This window comes from Anser brachyrhynchus (genome assembly GCF_964034855.1).
Source record: "Anser brachyrhynchus genome assembly, chromosome: 1".
Classification (NCBI taxonomy): domain Eukaryota; kingdom Metazoa; phylum Chordata; class Aves; order Anseriformes; family Anatidae; genus Anser; species Anser brachyrhynchus.
The window spans coordinates 139,448,597-139,468,453 of record NC_137694.1 but is presented as its reverse complement, the minus strand read 5'-3'; the positions used below and the strand labels follow the sequence as shown (position 1 = coordinate 139,468,453).

Below are 19,857 nucleotides of genomic sequence, written 5' to 3'. Positions count from 1 at the left end.
AACAAATTTTGTATTGGATAAGCTGTGTTAAATAAAACAGAAACAAAAAGTAACATCTTTGCTCTTAACAATACAGGTAAATTGGTAAATAAAATTAAATCTGTATATATGTCTTGAGACCTACAGGAAGTAGAAAAGATGGTCACTGAAATGATTTTAAGTCTGACAAACTTCATCTGATCTTTACAAAGCTGTTAAATGTAAATTTTGAGTAAACGACCGGACAAAACAAGTCACTGGAGTTTCATCCTTGTGGTACCTTTCTAATTGTCAAAATGATAACCTCTTGGGAATACATATTCAAAATATGTGAGGATTCATAGCTCTGTGAAGCATATTTACCTAGAAAGTCAAATGGATGTTACAAAAAAAAAATTGTTCATGTCATTAGGAAAGTTTTACTCTAATACTACTGTCCCATAGTGACCTTCATGGTATTTAGCACAAAATCTGCCATTATACATAAGTGTATTTTGACCTAATTGCTTTCAAAGATTCTTACGAATTCTGATTCTCTTATTTATTTTTTACTTTATTCTACATAATATGACTTTCTTTGATAGGTGAAACAAAGAGAAGTGGCTTTAGGAACAGTCCAGAAAGTTACTAATATGCTATTTTGATATTATGCTTTTTTCTCAACAAGCAGATCATTTTATTTTATTTTATTTTATTTTATTTTATTTTATTTTATTTTATTTTATTTTATTTTATTTTATTTTATTTTATTTTATTTTATTTTATTTTATTTTATTTTATTATTTTATTTTATTTTATTTTATTTTATTTTATTTATTTTATTTTATTCTTAAATTTTTTGGTGGGGGAGGCAGGAGATGCTTGGAGGATATACAAGTAATAGACTTTTGTGATGTCAACAGTAAATATAAATGAAGAATTTAAGAGAAGTTCTCAAATTTTCTTATTTCTTTAAAAGAAAAAATGCGAAGTTCTGCCTCAGTGAAAAATGATAGAAGTGAGGTAGTATAACAGAGAGAAATATTTCCTTGAAGTGTCATATGATGGAAAGAAAGTGGAAATTTTGGCCATAGGCAAGTGTAGACCTTCTTTGTTAGAAAATTTACAATCTAGCAAAAAATTACAATATGCTTGTCTGGAATCTGAGTATTAAGTATTACTATAATGCTACTAAATGTGTTAAAATAGAGTGTTATTTAAAGAATAAGAAATGGATTTTAGGAAAAGTATGAGTCAAAATCACCATATAACTGGAAAAATGACTTTCAGTTACACCTTCAGGGTCTTACGGAAAAGAATTTTAAGATAAATCCTTGTTATTGAGAAGTGTATTTATCATTTTTAACTCAGATTTGCAGCTTAAAGGATCATGTTAGACCTGACATCAGTCCTTAACTTTTAGTAATAGTCCTTACTTTTTAGTAATAACAATGGATAGCAACCTTTTTTTTTTAACAAGACAACTTGGTAAAGAAGATGCAAACATTTTATCTAGGTATAGAGCCTGAAACCGCTCCTCTATTTATTTATTTATTTGTTTATGTATTTATTACTATTATTTTGTGGATTTGCCTGTTGTATTGCTTGAATGAAAATATATGCCTTGAGATCACAAGGAATGAAATGAGGCTCATTCCATTTGAGCTTTCATAGATTATCATAATTACTCATTTTTAATTGACGCTGCTGAGGTTTACATCAAAACCTATTAGTAGAACTTCCTGGAGTGTATGTGTAAAACAAAATTTTAGACAACATAAGAGTTCTGTGGTAGTCTGTGCAGATAATTTTTAGTCTCTAAATTGTTTAGAATACTTTTTGGCAAGATTTGTTCTAAGCAGAAACAATGCAAATACTCAAGCTGGGTTTCACTTCTACAGCCCACAATAAACAAACAAACAAACAAATAAATAAATAATTAAATAATCCTTCCTTTCCCCCCCCCCCAAAAAAAAAAACAAAAACAAAACCCAGTTTTAACTGTCTCAGCAAATAACTTTCCTTCTTTGTTTGGTGCACTAGAATGGATTTGTTAATCATGTGGGCATGTTGCAAAGTTCCTTTCTGGTCTTGTAGGTGGTTTGGGAGGTGGAAGATGAACATGTGTGAGAGCTGAAAAAGTCTAAGCTTTATGCTTTTTTGATGAAAGATAGATGATTTCCATTTGATTAATTTTGTTTTTATATATATTGGATGTGAAAAATTTTGATTTATTTTACAGATGTCCTGAGCAATGGATAGATTTTTGCTGTTGTTATATTTCAAAGATATAAAATATATAATTATGCTTGTGAGTTGTAAGAGAAGCTACAATAAAAAGAGAATTTGTTCAAATAAATTGGATCTTGAGGACAGTACATGTCATGAGATCAATAAACAGCATTTGTTAAGCAACTGTACTGCAGAAGAGACTGTCAGAATTTCAGCTTCATCAAGCTCTTAGTGGAAGTGTAGGTGATTGGATGAGGTGGAAGAAAGGTAAATGTTAAATTATTAATGTAGCTGCTGGGAAAAAATGCTACTAAATTGTGTCTACGTGAGTTATAATTTAATCAAGATGCTATTTGTCCTCAGTTATATAAAGATACCAATAAAAATACTTATGTCCAGTGCAAGTTTATTACTTTTTAACCTGAACCCAATTGGCAGTCATATCTAGTTAAAGGATAAAAAGACCCAAGATGGAAAGTTTTATTGAGAATGTTAAGGTGTGTAGATCTGCACTTTTACATTTTTTACAATCCAAATCGCAGTGGAATGCAAGTCTTTGATGCCTCTTAGATCCACTTTTTATGAGACAGAATTTTTAATATTAGAAGTTGGATAATACTACAGAAACTTCTGAATCCCAGTTGGTTGAGGGGAAAAAAAAAAAAAAGAAAAAAAAAAAAGAGGAATTTAGTAAGGAAAATAATTGGATTATACATTAAATTCTCATCACAGCCAGAGCTGTGCAGACCTACTTTGAAATGTTTACATGCCTTGGAAAAATTATTTTACCCTTAATGAATGTCTATGTGAAACTCATTGTTGCTGCTGGCTGGTGCTTATTTCTGTGCCATTTTGGTGTTTCTCAAAAACCAAATTATGGGTGTCAAGTCTTTTTGTGCACATTACTTCCAGGTTATAATAGGTTCCATACTGGGACATCTACATTCTTTATTCAGTGCTGTATCCAAATTGCAAGGAAATGGGAACAACAGTTCTGTTATTTAAACACAGGCGTCCATGCCATTTGAGATTCCCTGTGGTATCCAGGCCATTGATACCTGGCAAGTAGACGCATGACCTATGAGAGACCTCTGGGACATCTCTGGGCAACAGGAAACCGAGGAAGACTTCTAGGGTGTATCTGCTTGTTGCTTTCTAGGCAGCTGAATCTCACAGAATTCAGCAACTGAAATTTATGTTTCTACAGTGTAGGTATCCACATATGAGTTAGGTGTTGACAGTCCCACTGGAGTCGATGAAGATTTGATCTACAAAGTCAACAGAGTCTTCAGTGCTAGTCAAAGAATCTAGAAATAGACAAGTAGAAGTCAGTTTATTCAACCACGCTCAAGTGTTTGATGCTATTTGAAATGTACTGTAGCATTTTGAAAGTCCTCCAGCTGCCAGTTCAGAAAGGCAAAGTCTCTCATAGGTCCCACAATATTTTCAAGAGATCTGTCTGGATGTCTCAGGACACCGGCATCTCAAATGTCATTAGACCACCATGTGTGGGCAATCAAGTCTTTCCGTTTAATGAGCTTAATAGCTGTCTGAACCCCACTCATGTTAGTGTTTGATCTCATTGACTGCATGGGAACTTAAACACCTTGCTCACATGTACTCACACTCATGCTTGCATCACAAATAGTGTGGCCAGCAGGACTACTGTGATATGTCCGTGATTGTCCATGGCACTGGTGAGACTGCATCTCAAATATTGTGTTCAGTTTTGGGCCCCTCTCTACAAGAATGATGTTGAGTTTCTCAATAGTGTGCAGAGAAGAGTGATGAAGCTGGTGAAGGGACTAGAAAACAAGACTTATGAAGAGCAAGTGAAGGAACAAGGGCTGTTTAGTCTAGAGAAGAGGCTGAGGGAAGACCTCATCACTCTCCACAACTACCTGAAAGGGGTTTACAGTGAGGAAGGTGTCAATCTCTTTTTTCAGCTGACAAATGAAAGGACATGAGGAAGTGGTCTCAAATTGTGCCAGGAGAGTTTTAGATTCAACATCAGGCAGAATTTCTTCCTGGTGAAGGTGGTCAAGTGTTTGAACAGTCTGCCTAGGGAAATTGTGGAGTCCCCATCCCTAGAGCTGTTTAAGAGATGAATGGATGTGGTGTTTAGGGACATAGTTTGATGATAGAACTTGGTAGGTCATGTTGATGGTTGGACTTGGTGATCTTTAAGGTCTTTACCAACTCAGATAATTCTATGATTCTATGATTTTATGATTTCAGTGTTGACTCTAGAGCTGGATCACACCTCAGATTTATTTTTTTTAAAGCCTTCACAGAACTATGGTGCCCATGAAATACTGCAAATAATAATGATTGAAATCATATTATGAGGAAGCAGGTTTAGCTTCAGATTGGATAGTGGTTTTTGTTTGTTTGATTTTTTTTTGTTTTTGTTTTGTTTTGTTTTTCATGGTACTGTAATCCAAGTTGTTTACTTGTGAGTGAAGTCCAAAATAGTCATCAAATGGCTAATTTAACATGCCCATTTTCTCTTACTTACTAACATGTCCTGAGAACTCAGCTAAATGGGCTTTCCACCTGGAACAAAGTACAGCATTAACTGCAGCTATATGATATCTATCTGGAATTCATTTACATCCACGTAGCCTGGAGCCTAGGCAGGGAAAGCTTGTAGTTGCCAGTAAAAGTATGTGTATCCTTGGAAGGGCTATATCTGAGGTTCCCCCCTTTGGGTTTCTGACATCAGAGGTGAATATTATAACCAAACAACCTTCTTCTGATTAAAATATTGTTTACTTTGCATAATAGCAATGAAACTTTGCAAAATGGAGGGGACTGAAAAATAGTTTGTATTTTATTTCTTTATCTCAAGGTTTGCCATCTTCTCAAGAAAAGCTAAAAAGGCCCAACATTTTTACTAGTTAGGCATCTGTGTTTGCCTGCCCAAGGAGTTTCTGAATAAATTCCAATTATTAATGCAAATTAGTAGTAATAGTATTATTTAATTTCTACTGATACTAGTTGCAACTGCTACTAACTGCTTGCACTTAATTTTTACAAGCTAAATTAACTAAAAATATAGTTTTCAATTACAATAAAATCAGCATGGGATTTTCAGATGTTGTAGATAAAACTTTTTTTTTTTTAATTTTATTTTTTTTAAATAAAAATGGCTACTTTTGGAAATGTGTCCTCTTTGTAAAAAAGTTTCATTTTTCTCTTTTAAAAACAGTTTAACCGATTTTTTTCATCTGCTGCACTGTACATTTTCAATAAAAAAGAGAGGCAGAATGAATGGCCACTGCAGGACGGAAGAGTTACTATTCTCTTTTATAGTCACCAAGTAAGCTTCTGCGTTATACTGGTAAATGTGTGTTCTTACATGGGTGATGATGAGCAATATGCCTCAGCACACTGAAACTAACTACAGCTGTTTGCTGTCTTGTAATTACTGAGCCTAATGCTGAAATATCTAAATGAACTCACACTAAACAAAATGGCTATAAGAGGCAGACTTGCATACAAATGTTTATCTTCATTAATGCTGAGGTGAAAACCAGCAACGTGACAGCTTACTACATGGATGTTAAGGTCAGATCATAATCTTTTTCAATAATAGCTACAGGTACCTTAATTAATTGTAAAATTACAGTAGAATTCCTATGATGGTGCATATCACATTTTCATGAATACCACATTCATTCTTGTTGGTTTATCAAAATAATAGCTGCATTAATAAGGACTGGTCATTTGTTTCAAAGTGATCCTGTCAGCTAACACATGGAAAATCCTCATTCATTCCTTCCCTCTTCATTGTATTAATATTATTCATGCTGAACCCTGTTGGCATGCATGTGACAGAGTATGGAATTTGAGAATACTTTGGCGTTGAGCAGCACCCAATTATCGGAAATTATTAACATTAACAGAAATGGCTCTAATCCTGTCTTTTTCAGTGAAGAATATGTTGCCTCTGCTCTAGCCAAATGATTGCTCTTTCAGCCTCCCCATTCTCTTTGTTGATTAAAACCAAAGCATAACTGGGTGAATATTTTTCTCCCCCCAGTATCCTGATAGCTGACTAAATTAACACTGCCCTCTGATCACCAAATGAATGGTCTTTGTGGACTGAAACGTGGGTGATCAAACGGAGCGTCCGCCTGGTTTGACAGGTATGGAGTTGAGTTGCACACGTGCCTCTCCTGTGCCTGACATCAGCAGCAGGAGGGGTGGAGCAGTCCAGGGAGTTAGTACATTTACAGTTGTTACCAGGGAAACAAGAAAAATTGCAGACATTCTCTATTATATATAATATGATCTGAACCTCGCTGTATCACAGCAACATTTGGCTAATATAGCAATGTACTGTGTAATAGAGCAAGTAGAAAAAAAATCCAATATTTTTATTGCTGTATCTGTTTTGTGTAAAACATTAGTCATTAGAATTTAGATTAAACTTAAAATAGAAGAGAAATGGAAATACCATGTTCAGCTACCTTCTCAGAAAAACTGGCTCTGTACTGAATTTCCATTGCAACTTCATTCATCTTCCTAGCTTTGGATGGCCAGCAATGCAGATGGTGCTTTGTCTTCTGAGAGCTCCCCTTTAGCTACCCCTTTAGTCCCACCTTCTCCTCACTCTGTGAGTGCAGTTTAAATTTCTACCTGGTATTACATAATTCTCACTGAATTCTTACCAATGTAGTCCCTCTTCTCCCTTTGACAAATCACAGATAACCAAATAGCTTGAAAAAAAAAAAAAAGCTAAAAAAATACACATATTATGAAGATAGTTTGGAATTGAATTTAAGAATGGAAAGAAAGCAACTTATGCAGCCTTGGTCCTGCCTTGCATGGTGTCATAGTACTACATAGTATCACTCAGGCAGCAGATAGTAAAGATGAAAAGCAGCAGGTCTGTAAAGTGAAGACATTGGTGCTGAGGGATTAAGGTCCATGGTGCATGAAGTTTGGAGCTTTAATTTGGACAAAGTCTGTTAATTGACTAAGTTAGCCCTGTGAAACAAATTCCTCTTAATGATCAGACCACGTGTTCTTGGACTACACCCTTAGTTTAGTTTCATCTGATGGTTGTGCACTCTGAAACACTCCATAATACAAACCAAAGTATAACAAGTGGGGCAACCCAGGAGATTTTTGGTTGAAAGGCATACTCCTGATCTAAATTGAAATGGTAATGCAGATGCACCCAAAGTAACCCACAATCTTAGAAAGTCAGTGATAAATCCCAAGAAGATATTCTCCTACTTATTGCATTCATCTACCTTTTTGCTGTCCATTTTTTCTCAGTAATAGTAGTGCGGATGATGGTATATTTGTAGTGTTTCTTATGCTCAGAATAACTAAAGCAATGTATTTCTTCTTTCTCCTAACTCCAGAGCATCTCTTCATTTTTAAGCTTTGTATTACCTTGGCTGTTTCTTTAATGTTTTTTCTTTTCTTTTACTTTATTTTAATTTTTTTTTCATCAAAATTGTTTTAGGATGAAGGACAACATTGTTTCCCAACTGTCTGAATCAGAGATCTTCTTAGATCCATCACACATATCTCTATAATTTAAGCTAAAGCAATAACTGGTGAAAATGGAATGCTGCTTCTCTCTCTTGAGTTATAAGTACTTTCTCAGTGCCTTACACTAAGCCTTTGTTACATGTCAAAAGAACATTAAAAACCATGAATCTTGGCTTTATTTTCATGGCCTCTGCTGTAGAGAGCAGTCAAGTATGTACACTTATTTGATACATTCATTCTGAGTGTAAGACACAGGCTGTGAAATACCCACCAGGAAAGAGATCCTTAGCAACCCTATAGCTGTTTTATTTTATACAATGAGCACAGGATGTTAATGGGCTCTGCGCCTCAGAGGTGTGAAGCAATGAAATGCTTAGAATTATCCCTGATCAGTAAAAAAGTAAGGTCTAAGGCAACAACTTGCTGCCTTACCATTGCACTGTGTTTGCAGTGATAAAATGGCCACTGTTGACATAACTTGCGAATCAGTTTTCTTAGGTGGCTGCCATGTCAAGTAAAGGCTCAGACATAAGGATTTGGATCTGGAGCCTGAACAGAGCAGGTTTAGAGATAAGAAGTCTCTAACAAGCACTATTGGAAGTATACAGCTGCAATATATAAAACTGATATATATCAGTTTCAAAAGTCTATAATCTAATCAAATCCAGCTGATTTTCAAGGTGACACCAGAAGAAAGTGTTTTCTGCAATATTTATGCTAACTTTCATCTTCAATCTACCACTCTCCAGAAAAATAAATGAAAAATTAATTTAACTTTGGTAAACCTATTGGTAATTCTGTACCTTTGTCCTTCCTTACAAAAGGTGTTCACGTGTTTGTCATGGTCTAGGGTAACTAAACCTTCAGAACAGATAATTATGAAAAACTGTAATCAGTTAAATATGCAGAGTTATTAGCAAGAGAAAATAGATTAGATCCAAAAAGCAACAGACCTACTCTGTGTCCCAGCAGTAAATGGCATCTTTATTTCTGTCCTGTGGGGTGGGGGTGGTTTAGTAATATTGAGGCATTAAACTTTAGCATCATCGCACCAATGGCAGTGACAGAGACACTGTGGTGACAGGCAAGTGGTGGGGTTTGGACCACTGGTGCAGTAATTCTTTGGGAGAGCTCAGACAGATCTCACAGCTCCTGGCTGCCATTTCCTCCCTGCCAGTCTCCCTTCTGCCTCGATTGCAAGCTCGCCCCTGCTCACAAAGTACATTTAACATAAACACCATTCAAATCATTCCTACTCCCTCTGACCGACATCAGCACTTTGTCAGCTTCAGCAGCTCCCTCTGCTCTCTACACAGGGTGGGTGTGATAAAGAGGATGTATGGAAGAGGATTTTAATTACAGACATTTTTACTCAAGAAGAACAGTAAACAGATGAAAAACGTAGAAGTGTGACAAATCTACATAGTTAACTGAGACCCCAACTAGGAGGCCACTGGATTGCTGGCAGTCTCTGGGCTTGGTAGCAATTTGAGGATGAGAAGAGGGAAAAGGAATAGGCATTCAGAGCCTCAGAATGTATGTTTTAATTGAGGACATATTAAAAACATTGCCACCACACTTGGTCATCTCACCATCTGCATTTTCATTTAAAATTATAAATAAAATGTAAAACTGCTAAATTACTTTCTTTCAGAATGAAAGTAATGAAGAACTTATAAAGAATAAAGATATTTTAGTCAGCTTCTAAAAAGCCTTAGAAAAGCTACCCTTACCATTCCCCTTTTTAAATGGAATTTGTAATCTAACAAGGAAATTATTTATGAAGTATTTGCTCTGCACCTGAAAATACCTCCAGTGAAATTATGTTTGGCAACCTGAAGCACTTTGAAGTCGATGGAGTGGCAATAAAAATTAGGCCTTCATTAAAGAGCAATGCCTTTTCTCTAGCAAACTGGCAAAGCCTCAAGAGGTCAAACTCTGGGAAGGCCCAGATCTCTGCCCAAACCTTGCCTATACACCACACATGGAAGCAATTTTGTCCATATTCTCTGCTGCTCTTATAAATTTCCCCTCCTTCTTCCCCCTCCCCACCCGTTTTTTCAGGCTTCCTTCTACAGCTTTCATGTTGCATTTAGGAAATTAACAGTAACTGTCAAATTACTCTGCAAATAGGAGAATATAAGTTTGGAAGGAGTAGAACTTGCCTTTTACCCTGGGGCCGTGTCAGTGGAAGAGCAACAAAGGGATCCTTGAGAAGTGTTTGGATAGACTGTTTTAGCAAGCCAGGCTCTTATTTTATCAAGTGCACACAATTTTTACATTGGCAATCACACCCCCACCCCCACCCCCCTTCCTGTAAGTTATTCTTTCCCCTTGCACCCCCCACTTGCTGCCTAGACTGGGAGAAATACTGGGAATGATTACAGCCACTGAGCCTAGCAGGGTGGGTATTAACCTCTGGAGAGAGATGGAAGGGGCTGGGAACCAGGGGTCCCTTGTGGGACAAAAGGTGGAGCTCTGTTTGGAAAAAAAAAACACTTCTCACGCACCTACAAAGAGGATGTAAAGGACGGAGTAGTTACTTTAATTAAATACTGAAATCTTTTGGAAAAAAAAAAAAAGTGAGAGAGGAAAGCTCAGAGGAATTGTAATCTATGGAGATGTAAGCTAATTACTTAATCACTTGCATTTGTAAATCTTATTATTGGAAAAGAAATTACTGTAGTGATTAAATTACAGATATTTATCTGCTAATAGCCCTGATTAACTGGTGATGCTAATCTGTCATTCTGAAAGCCAATATTAACGGCATCAATCTCGCAGAACAATAAACAGTTTATATGAAAGAAAACTTTGTCCATGTAAAGTCCAGATGTGCAAAGGGAATGTGGTGTGTGAGAGATTCTGGAACCAGTTGCTGGACCAAAGCAGCCGACTCTCTCAAAATGAGTTGCTTTGGCCCATTAACCCGTTGTCAGGCACAAAGTGCTACTTAGTTATGAACAAGCGCTGTCTTATACTGCAAAAGCAATTTTGTTAGCAGCACTTCTGGAGTAAATAAATAAATCCCAGGCTTAATTTATTACCAGAAAGTTATTAGGGCTGGAGAGAGCAGGTAGGCCAGAGAGAGTTGTTACTAAGTCTTGCTTGCAGGTCCTGCAAAGAAAAGATAGCTGATAGAAACCAAAGAGAAGTATAATTTATTTATTTTTAACAGATACCTGACTGAGGCTATTGATTTTCACTTTGGCTAAATAAACTTTTTCTTTTTAATCAGCATTTCTTACCACAAGGCAAAGTGATGAAGAGGAAAAGTGGAAAGACCGGTACCTTAATTTCCTCTCCACGTTGTAGGGCAGGTTTTACAGGGAAATGAAACTCCAGCAAATAAACCCAAGTTAGAGCTTCAGAGGAAATTCGCTGTGAGGTGGACAACAACAAAGTACCCAGAGAAGATCAAGTTTCCTATTTAAACTGTTCAAGAAGTACTGAAGGAATAAGGAAAAAAAAAAAAAAAAAAGGGAAGGGAAAGGGAAGGGGAAGGGGAAGGGGAAGGGGAAGGGGAAGGGGAAGGGGAAGGGGAAGGGGAAGGGGAAGGGAAAGGGAAAGGGAAAGGGAAAGGGAAAGGGAAAGGGAAAGGGAAAGGGAAAGGGAAAGGGAAAGGGAAAGGGAAAGGGAAAGGGAAAGGGAAAGGGAAAGGGAAAGAAAAAAAAAGAAAAGAAAAGAAATAAGAGAAAAGAAAATAAGAGAAAATAAGAGAAAATAAGAGGAAAAGAAAAGAAAAGAAAAGAAAAGAAAAGAAAAGAAAAGAAAAGAAAAGAAAAGAAAAGAAAAGAAAAGAAAAGAAAAGAAAAGAAAAGAAAAGAAAAGAAAAGAAAAGAAAAGAAAAGAAAAGAAAAGAAAAGAAAAGAAAAGAAAAGAAAAGAAAAGAAAAGAAAAGAAAAGAAAAGAAAAGAAAAGAAAAGAAAAGAAAAAAAAGAAAAGAAAAGAGGAAAGAAAAGAGGAAAGAAAAGAAACAATTGCTGTTAGTGCTTGCTTTACAGAGCTTCTATCTCAAATATAACTGGAATCTACCAATGTAATCTTTATGATGACCAGATGTTACCATTTTGGGGAATGTCCTGATTTTCCAAGGGCTACTCCAGTTTCCTGCCTGATTATATTGAAACTGGTGTTTGCACTAGTTACAAAAAAACCTGCCAGCTGGCTCATCTCATCCTATCAGTGTCTCCCACTGCAATCTCTTCTATCCCCATGATTTGAAAAAACCTTTCTTTGAGCAGAAATTGTTCTAGTAGTCTTTAAAGCAAGAATGAAGGCCTTTCGATTGTTTTAGAGATTATTGGTGAAGGAAAAAAAGTGTAGGGAAGGCAAGAGAGGACTATAGCATGATGTTCCTAAAACTGGGTGCAAATATGAGGGTGTAGTGGTAATATCAGACCAGAATGGTAAGAAAATGCATTCACCTTGGCACAACATCTACCATGACTTCTTTTTTTATTTTTATTTTTTCTTCCTTTTTTCCTTTCTTTTCCTTCCTTTGCCTCACCTTGTCTCGCCTCACCTCGCCTCACCTCTTCTTGCCTTTTCTTGCCTTGCAATAGTTCTGAGTGGCTGCCACATATCCACAAGTCCCAGATGAGTATATACCACACATGCACTGTTCTGCATACAGTGGAAGAGAGGGGGCCCTCAGGTCTTTCTGTTAACTTTGTCCTCTAGAAAGTTAGGAAGTGCAGAAAAAAAAACAGTGGAATATTGAGTGGCTGTAGAGAAATAATTTCTTGTGGAGTGTGGGAGACTAGGGATTTACTTTCCTAATAAACAGGGTAAAGATTCTTACTTCAAGGGAAAAGATCCTAAACACAAGATCTACTACAATTGGATGCAGTAACAAATAATTTTATCCCTGGCAGTGGAGCATTTATTATACAAAAAATATTCAAATGAAAGGAATCTTCAATTTAGCATACCTTTCTGGAATTAATATATACATTGATATATATAAATGGGAGAGAAGAAAATTCAAAAGAATAGAGAGTAATGAAAACACTGGAAGGTACTGATAGTTAGAATGGGAACTCAGTAAAACATTTTCTTTTCCGTTTAGTTTAGTAAGCTAGAGGTGATCATAAACAAACAAACAAACAAAAAACCTCTCTAGTGAAGACTTTAAAATAATATTTTAATACTTCCCACTTTTCAGTGACCACCCTGAATTGTTGGAATTTAACACATGATAAATGGATCTGGAAGCTTTAATTCATTCTCTATAAGCTGTCACATAAAGAATGAAAAGACATAATTGACATAACATTTCTGAAGACTGAAGTTTCTCTCTAAAAGAGAAACAAAATATTTTCTCAAGAACAAGTACACATACTAAAAAGCTAGTTTATAGAGTTCTGTTTGCTGCTAGGCTTTTGGTATCTAGTACCAGTTATCAGGGAATAAATCACTACACTCTAAAACTGAGTTCTGGTATGAAAGCACTTTTTCACCCATTTAAACAAACCATTTTAGACGTTGTGAGCCAAGATCTTTTTAAAAGTTTATTGTTGCTTTACACTCTGATTTTATTAATGTAAAAGAATAAAAAGGCAAATTCTTTACTTTTTTCTCTCTCTCTCTCTCTTTTTTTTTTTTTTCCTCCAGAAATACTTTAAGCAAGTGTCTGTTTTTATAAAGCATTAATGGTAAGTTGTTGAAATGAATATATATATATATATATATAATTTACTCTAGGCCCTACATTTTCCTTTCCAAGTGTTTTTTCTGCATATTTTCTTTTCTGTGGTAATAATAATTATTGTATATTTATATCTATGTAATTGGTGTTATCCTTCTGGTAATAAAATGGCAATTATGACAAAGCAAAAAATCTTTGTCCTGCTTTCATTTCGTCTTGTCTCTTTTGACTGGGAACTCTGCAAGGCACTTTCTTATTCTGTGTTTACGAAGTAGGGAAAAAACATGATCCTGCTGTCAAGGGGAACTGCAGGAATGCTGTAATTACCTCTAATGTTCCTATTTTCTTGGTAAGGGAGAAGGAGCAATCCATTAATATCAGGCACACATCTTGAATCTCTTCTGAACACAAGAAGGCTGTGAACACTTCATCCTTCTGCAGTCCTGTTTAAAAAAAAATAATAAAAAATTTAGGGCAATAATGCTGCATCACCAGTAGAGACAATGGACAAGTATTGAGGGAACAGACAAAAGTCTGGTCTTCTAATTGCTGTAGTACATACAGCAGGAACTCCTATTAGAGTTGAAATATTTGGAGATAAAAGATGCACATCAGCTTTTTTCTGACCCTAACAACAGATCCCCATTTTTTCTTACTTAATGAAAAAAAGTATGCTGTTCTATCAATAGGGCACAAATTTCAAGGAGCTTTACAAAACATTATCAATATCTGTGATGTCAAAATGCAAACGGGAAGTCAATCTGTTTGGAAAACAGCTATGTTAATATCCTTCCTTCAGAATAAATAGGTCTAATAACATCCCATTAAATAAGAAATTTTCCAGATCCCAACAACCCTAACTATAGTAACTTGAATGGCCTTGAATACACAAATAGTACATTCTGAGCTGTAAAACGATGGTAATCGATTTATGAGAATAAAGTCATTACTATGCCAAATACCAGAGTAGAAAAATATATTGCTGTCCATGTAGACCCTGAGTATGATCTTGCAGTGGTTAGAATTTTGATTTTGCAAATTGGTCCATCTGTTTTCAGTCAGTACACATACGATGTAGCAAAATATTTTCAGGATTATAACCTAATCTGTGTAAAACCAAATCTGTCTGTATCTTCTGGATTTGGATGAAGAACAACAGCAGATGTAAAAGGGAGTGATAAGACTGCAGTCATAACCATAACTGTTGCCTGAAAGTTTGTGCTCAAGATCTTTCTTATTTTCAAGACCTGTAGAACTGGTTCAGAAATGGGACTTTCATTGTCTTCATCTCTTTGTGTTGTCACCCTGTTTTAAGACTATCTTCGGCACTACTTAGTGAATTTGAACAACCTGACTTGCTTGTGTGACTTGCCCAGTTGCAGAGACAATGCTTGACCACTCAGATTTGGGTGCAGTTCCCTCTGCCCGAACCAGACACTCATTCTGTCTCCAGAGAGAAATCTTTCCTTGAGCCACATTGAGGCTTTCCTCACCAATGAGGGTGTCACGACCAATCACAGCAGAATGCAGAAGACAGGCCATGCAGAACACTATGCTGTCAAAGGTTTGTGAGAAGAGGCTTCTGATGGAAACCTACTTCAGAAGAAATGTGATAGAAAGGAAGCCTGGAAAGTTTATTCTGGGATTTAAATGAGAGATAACCTTCTGCCAAGTTAGAAAGAAGACCTTTGGTTCCCACAAGCATCATGAAGGGTATTTTCCCTGGAAGTGTCTAGAGCCAGGGGCTGACGATCAGGGCCACATATAGCTGTGCAAACAAACTCTTTTGTAAGTGTTGACGGTTCTTCATGATATTTCCTGTATCATCCTAGGTCATGGGCTGTGATGGAGAGTAGCCAAGAGGTTTGGAGATGTAAGGTAAACATGAATCATCCACAGTGACTGGTTATATTGTTCCATTTCTGTGGGTCAGAACATGTCTGTAAAAGGAATCTATTGTGAGATGGGGTAGAACACATATGACTATTGATCTGAGATGTGGGATATTCCTCTTCCATACTTTTCTTCTATCTGTCTAAAGAACATTCCCCACTGTTCAGTATGTCTCCCATCAGCCTGCCTTTGGGAGCAGTACATTGAGAAGTATGTAGTACATAGTGTTTTGTTGCTGCTGCTGTTCAACAAGTAATTATTCCCTTTCAACAGTGTCAAAAAGCTTTTTCTATGGATGGAGAAATTAAAAAAGTATCATGCAGTCACAGACACCTGAACTTTTCTACTTTGGTAAAGACTTTCATTTTTTTGCTGTCTTCATTAATGCAGGTACAACTGTGGTGGAGTGAGAAACAGAAAATATAACACCTTCTGGAAAAAATACAGAAGAAAGCTATTAAGGACATAATTAAAACAGTATAAATCATTTCAATATAAGTATTATATTTTTTGTTGGGGGATCTACAAATGACAAAAGGTATTATGTGTTTAACAGAACAATTCTTTTAACAGCCTGATCTTGGTCACCTTTCAAGGACTTGCAAAATTTCATTGACTTAGAGCCTATTGGTCTAAGGAATCGCATAGATCTAGTTTAAGTCAGGGACATGAAATTCACATTTTTCTAAAGAATGTTGCAATCTCTAGGGAAGAATGAATTCTGATACATGGAAGTACTTTGTGTGTTGTTGGTTTTGTTTTGTTTTGTTTTGTTTTGCTTTGCTTTGCTTTTATGTTTGTTTCTTATTTTTCTTTTTATAAGAAAATAAATCATTACAGAATGGATAATGAAAAATGAAAATCTGAATCTAATTCAAGCTGAAATATGATTATTAAGTATGAAGATAAACCGCGTAAATTCAAACACCTCTCATGTCTAATTTAGATGAGGTTTCAACTCTCTCATGTGGGTATTTTACATGGCCATGATCGGGCCTCTGCTTCCTCTGTGTTATGAAAAGAACTAGTCCTGTTGTGAAGGTGACTCACAAAATGTAAGTGTTCATTTAGACAATGTTCTTTTCAGCCAGAAAGTTTAATTTGCATAAAAGAGTAGTTACAGCTATCCTGAAAAATCATTTTTAAGTGAAGTAAGCTTTTTGTCTAAAAAAAATACAATAATAATAAATAAATAAAAATAGATACATCTTGTAGCCTGAGAGTAATTTCAAATATATGAAGATTTCCCATGCTGATTATGTGATATTCCTGTCCTTATTAAGAAATATTTTTATTCACCTAAAGGTTTTACCTATAAAAAACTGTGTACCAGTTACAAAGTCTGGATTGTACAGTTTTAACCACATCAGTACATCTTTTCTGAGCAATGTAAGAACTTATAAACAATCTCTCTTCCCCTCCTCTGGCTGTTTTGTTTTCAGATTCACTGGTATGAAATGAATGGGTAAAGAAAAAACATCAGGAAAATAAAAATTTTTGATCTGGAAAAAAATTAAATGAGTAAATAGTGTATTACAAAAGGTCTGCTTTCCTCTATTTCATTGCATTTTACCATTTTTTTAAACATTGCTAACAGTAAAGTTATGTTAAAGTTGATTTTTCTCCTTTTTTTTTTTTTTCCTCATACTTTCTAACTGCTTTTCAAATGGAAAAGAATGCAGGCTTTACTTCTTTTGTTTCCTCAAAAGAAAAAGCTAAAGTTAACAGATACTAATACTTAAAATAATTTTATAAACAAAACTGAATTTTCCCATAATAAATTTTTTTAAAGGGAAAAAAACAAATTTTTGTTTGTTGTGAAATAATTTCTCAAAGTCATGAAACAGAATACCTAAAAAAAAAAACAACAAAACAAGCAAACAAACAAAAACAGACTACAGAAATGCTATTTATTTAGAATACAGATTAAACTCTTAAATAAAATACATAAAAGAAAATGAAAAACGTATTAAATAAAATAACCTGTATATACATAAAAAAGTAGCAGTGCCTATATTTTTGTTCAGTTTTGCTCATTTTGCACAGTTGCTGTTGGAGGTTATAAGCAAATGTGAAGGTATGTATTCTCAATATTCTGTCAGTGTTTCTAAGGAAAGCCAGCAAAAATGTAGTGATTTTTTTTTATAAAAGCTGCATGTGGGTTTGTGTAGGTATGTGTTCTCCAGCTGGGTTATATTACAACTGAGATATCTGCCATCCCCACATAGATGCAAAGTCTCCAAGAATGTAAATATATACATATATGTATAGTATATTGGGAAAGCAAAGATACTACAGTTGCACAGCTAAAGAGGCCACAGTCTTCTCATGATATTACTAATTATTATTGTGAGTTTAGTTAAGTGGGAGGTCTATTTATGTGGTGGTTAAGGTGTCTGTCAAAGGGACACTTGGCACTTGTTCCTCCTTTGCACTTTGAAGCTTAGTTCCTACAGTAACATTTTTCAGTCATAACACCTTCTTCACAGCTAAAAGTCAAGGCTGCTAGCCATCCCCCTGTGCTTCAAAATGTAGTAATTCAGCCCTAAGGAAATGAACCAATTACAAGAAACTTAGTTTAACTTCCTGCTGTGGTAGACAAATGGAGATCTACTATGAAAGTAAGCCTGCAAGCTTAAGATATATATGTAGGTATTTAGCAGTTACAGTCAACTGGAACATTCTAAGCAGCAAACCCAATCATTTTCTGTAAGGACCAGTCACTGCACATAGCATTGGAGGATAACGAAGCCATTATGATTGCTACACTCTAGACAGAGAAGTGTGTGTGAAATTTCCTGTTCTGGTTGTAGATTTCAGTGTTTTAATGGTAGTGGGATAAAGGACTAGTCTATAAACTGTAAAGAATTTAGTTCAAAAAATGTTTTCATTTCTGTCCACAAAAAAACAGAGACATCCTGCAGTGCTTCATACACATTAGATGGTATGGATGTTTTCACAAATAAATGTTTAGTCTAATAAGGAATAAAAGCCTGTAGCAGAGATGTAGGATGCCTTGAACTGCTGTTCATTCCTTGTTGCCTGAGAAAGTAATACTCTGAAACCTGGGAAATATAGTGCTTTTTTTATCAAATAATAGCACAAAAAGCTAATTACCTTCATTATGTCATGTTCTAAGAGTGCTCTTTTAACAATAGCAGTCCAAAGATACATGGTAGACAAAGCTGGTATTGATTCTCTCTATAAACTCTTCTAATTTATTAGCAGGGATTGCATTGCATGTATTTCTTCATTCAGGTATTCATCATTTTTTTTAAAACATTCAAGACTTTTTCTTTGAAATTCTGCAACATCTTTAACCCAAGAAACTAATCAGGTGTACTGAGTGCCTTCAAGACAACTGAAAAATATGAACACATCACCATGTCACACTATATTACAAATCAGTTTAAAAAAATGTTTTGGAGAATATTACAATCAGGTTTTGATAGGCACCAATACAAATATTCAATCTATTCAGCAAATACTCACAAAATAGCTAATAATATTAGCTAAACTGCTTTGCAGATGCTGTTCTGCTATGAAAAAAAAAATATTTTAAGCAGAATCAAGTAGCACCTCATAAATATTTCTGGAAAAAAGTCCTAAGTTAATAGACTGTTCTACTTATTTCAGTGTTACCTTCTGAGATGTCACTAATGTCGTGTACTATATAATGCAGCAAATAATGTAAGTTGTACAATAAAAAATATAATACAACATTCTGGAAGGGACTTATTGTGCTTTAATGACTCCCATTTCTTAGGATTGATTTTCATTCTAAAGCACAGAAAAATTAAATGATGATATGTCAGAATAAGATGAAGTGGAAATTCTGAGTTTTGAGACATTCTACAAATACTTCAGAAAGTTGGTAGACATTCAACAAAATGTCTCCAACAGGGGATACCTAGTTTCACTTTTACCAAACAGACAACAAGCATTCTTCCATCAGGATTTATGTAAATACTTTAAAAGTATGTTCAGTATGTCACATAGGGCAATTGCATAATCCTTAGTCAACTCTCAAAAGTTAAATGAGGTTGGGTCAGGCTGGGTTAAGATTGCACAGGAAGTCTCCAAAGAAAGCTCAGGATGCAGCAGGAAGCGATCATAATCCCAGGGCAATAGGGCAGCCTACTGAAGCAACACTTCATGTGTTGGACCAGCCTGCAGATAGACCTGCTGGCTTGTTCTGGAGTGAAAGCTATCCTGCCCCCGTAATGACTGTATCCTCTTTCATATCTGGCAAGCATAAAAATATTAGCACTACTGTCCTGGCCAAAAACCTGCTTGGAACTGTAGTGGTGCTATCCAAATTAATTATCTGTTTTGACTAATTCAGATGTTTGGTTTAGTCAAGTTGCCTGTTGCTTCACCATTTGTTTTCCAGCTAAAACATGAATAAGAATTCAAAAAAATATTTTAGTGAACACATGCAGTGGACAGTCTGAGCATTAGGTACTCATAGCAGAAAAACTTCAACAGAAATATATATTTTAATACAAAAAAAAAAAAAAAGACAAAATTGAATTTCTAGTCTGCTCAGCCGTAAATTTATTTCATTTATCCATATCACTTGTCAGTGTCCTTAAATAATTTCTCAGCATAAT

General features: G+C 35.4%; 1 long non-coding RNA gene across 1 annotated transcript; it reads left to right on the top strand.

Moving 5' to 3' along the window:
* Window positions 1-828: 828 nt before the first annotated feature.
* On the top strand, window positions 829-11,415 carry LOC308192119. The gene is made up of 2 exons (XR_013948578.1): window positions 829-6,341; window positions 10,940-11,415. It is a non-coding gene; the product is annotated as an uncharacterized lncRNA (long non-coding RNA).
* The last annotated feature ends 8,442 nt before the right edge of the window (window positions 11,416-19,857 follow it).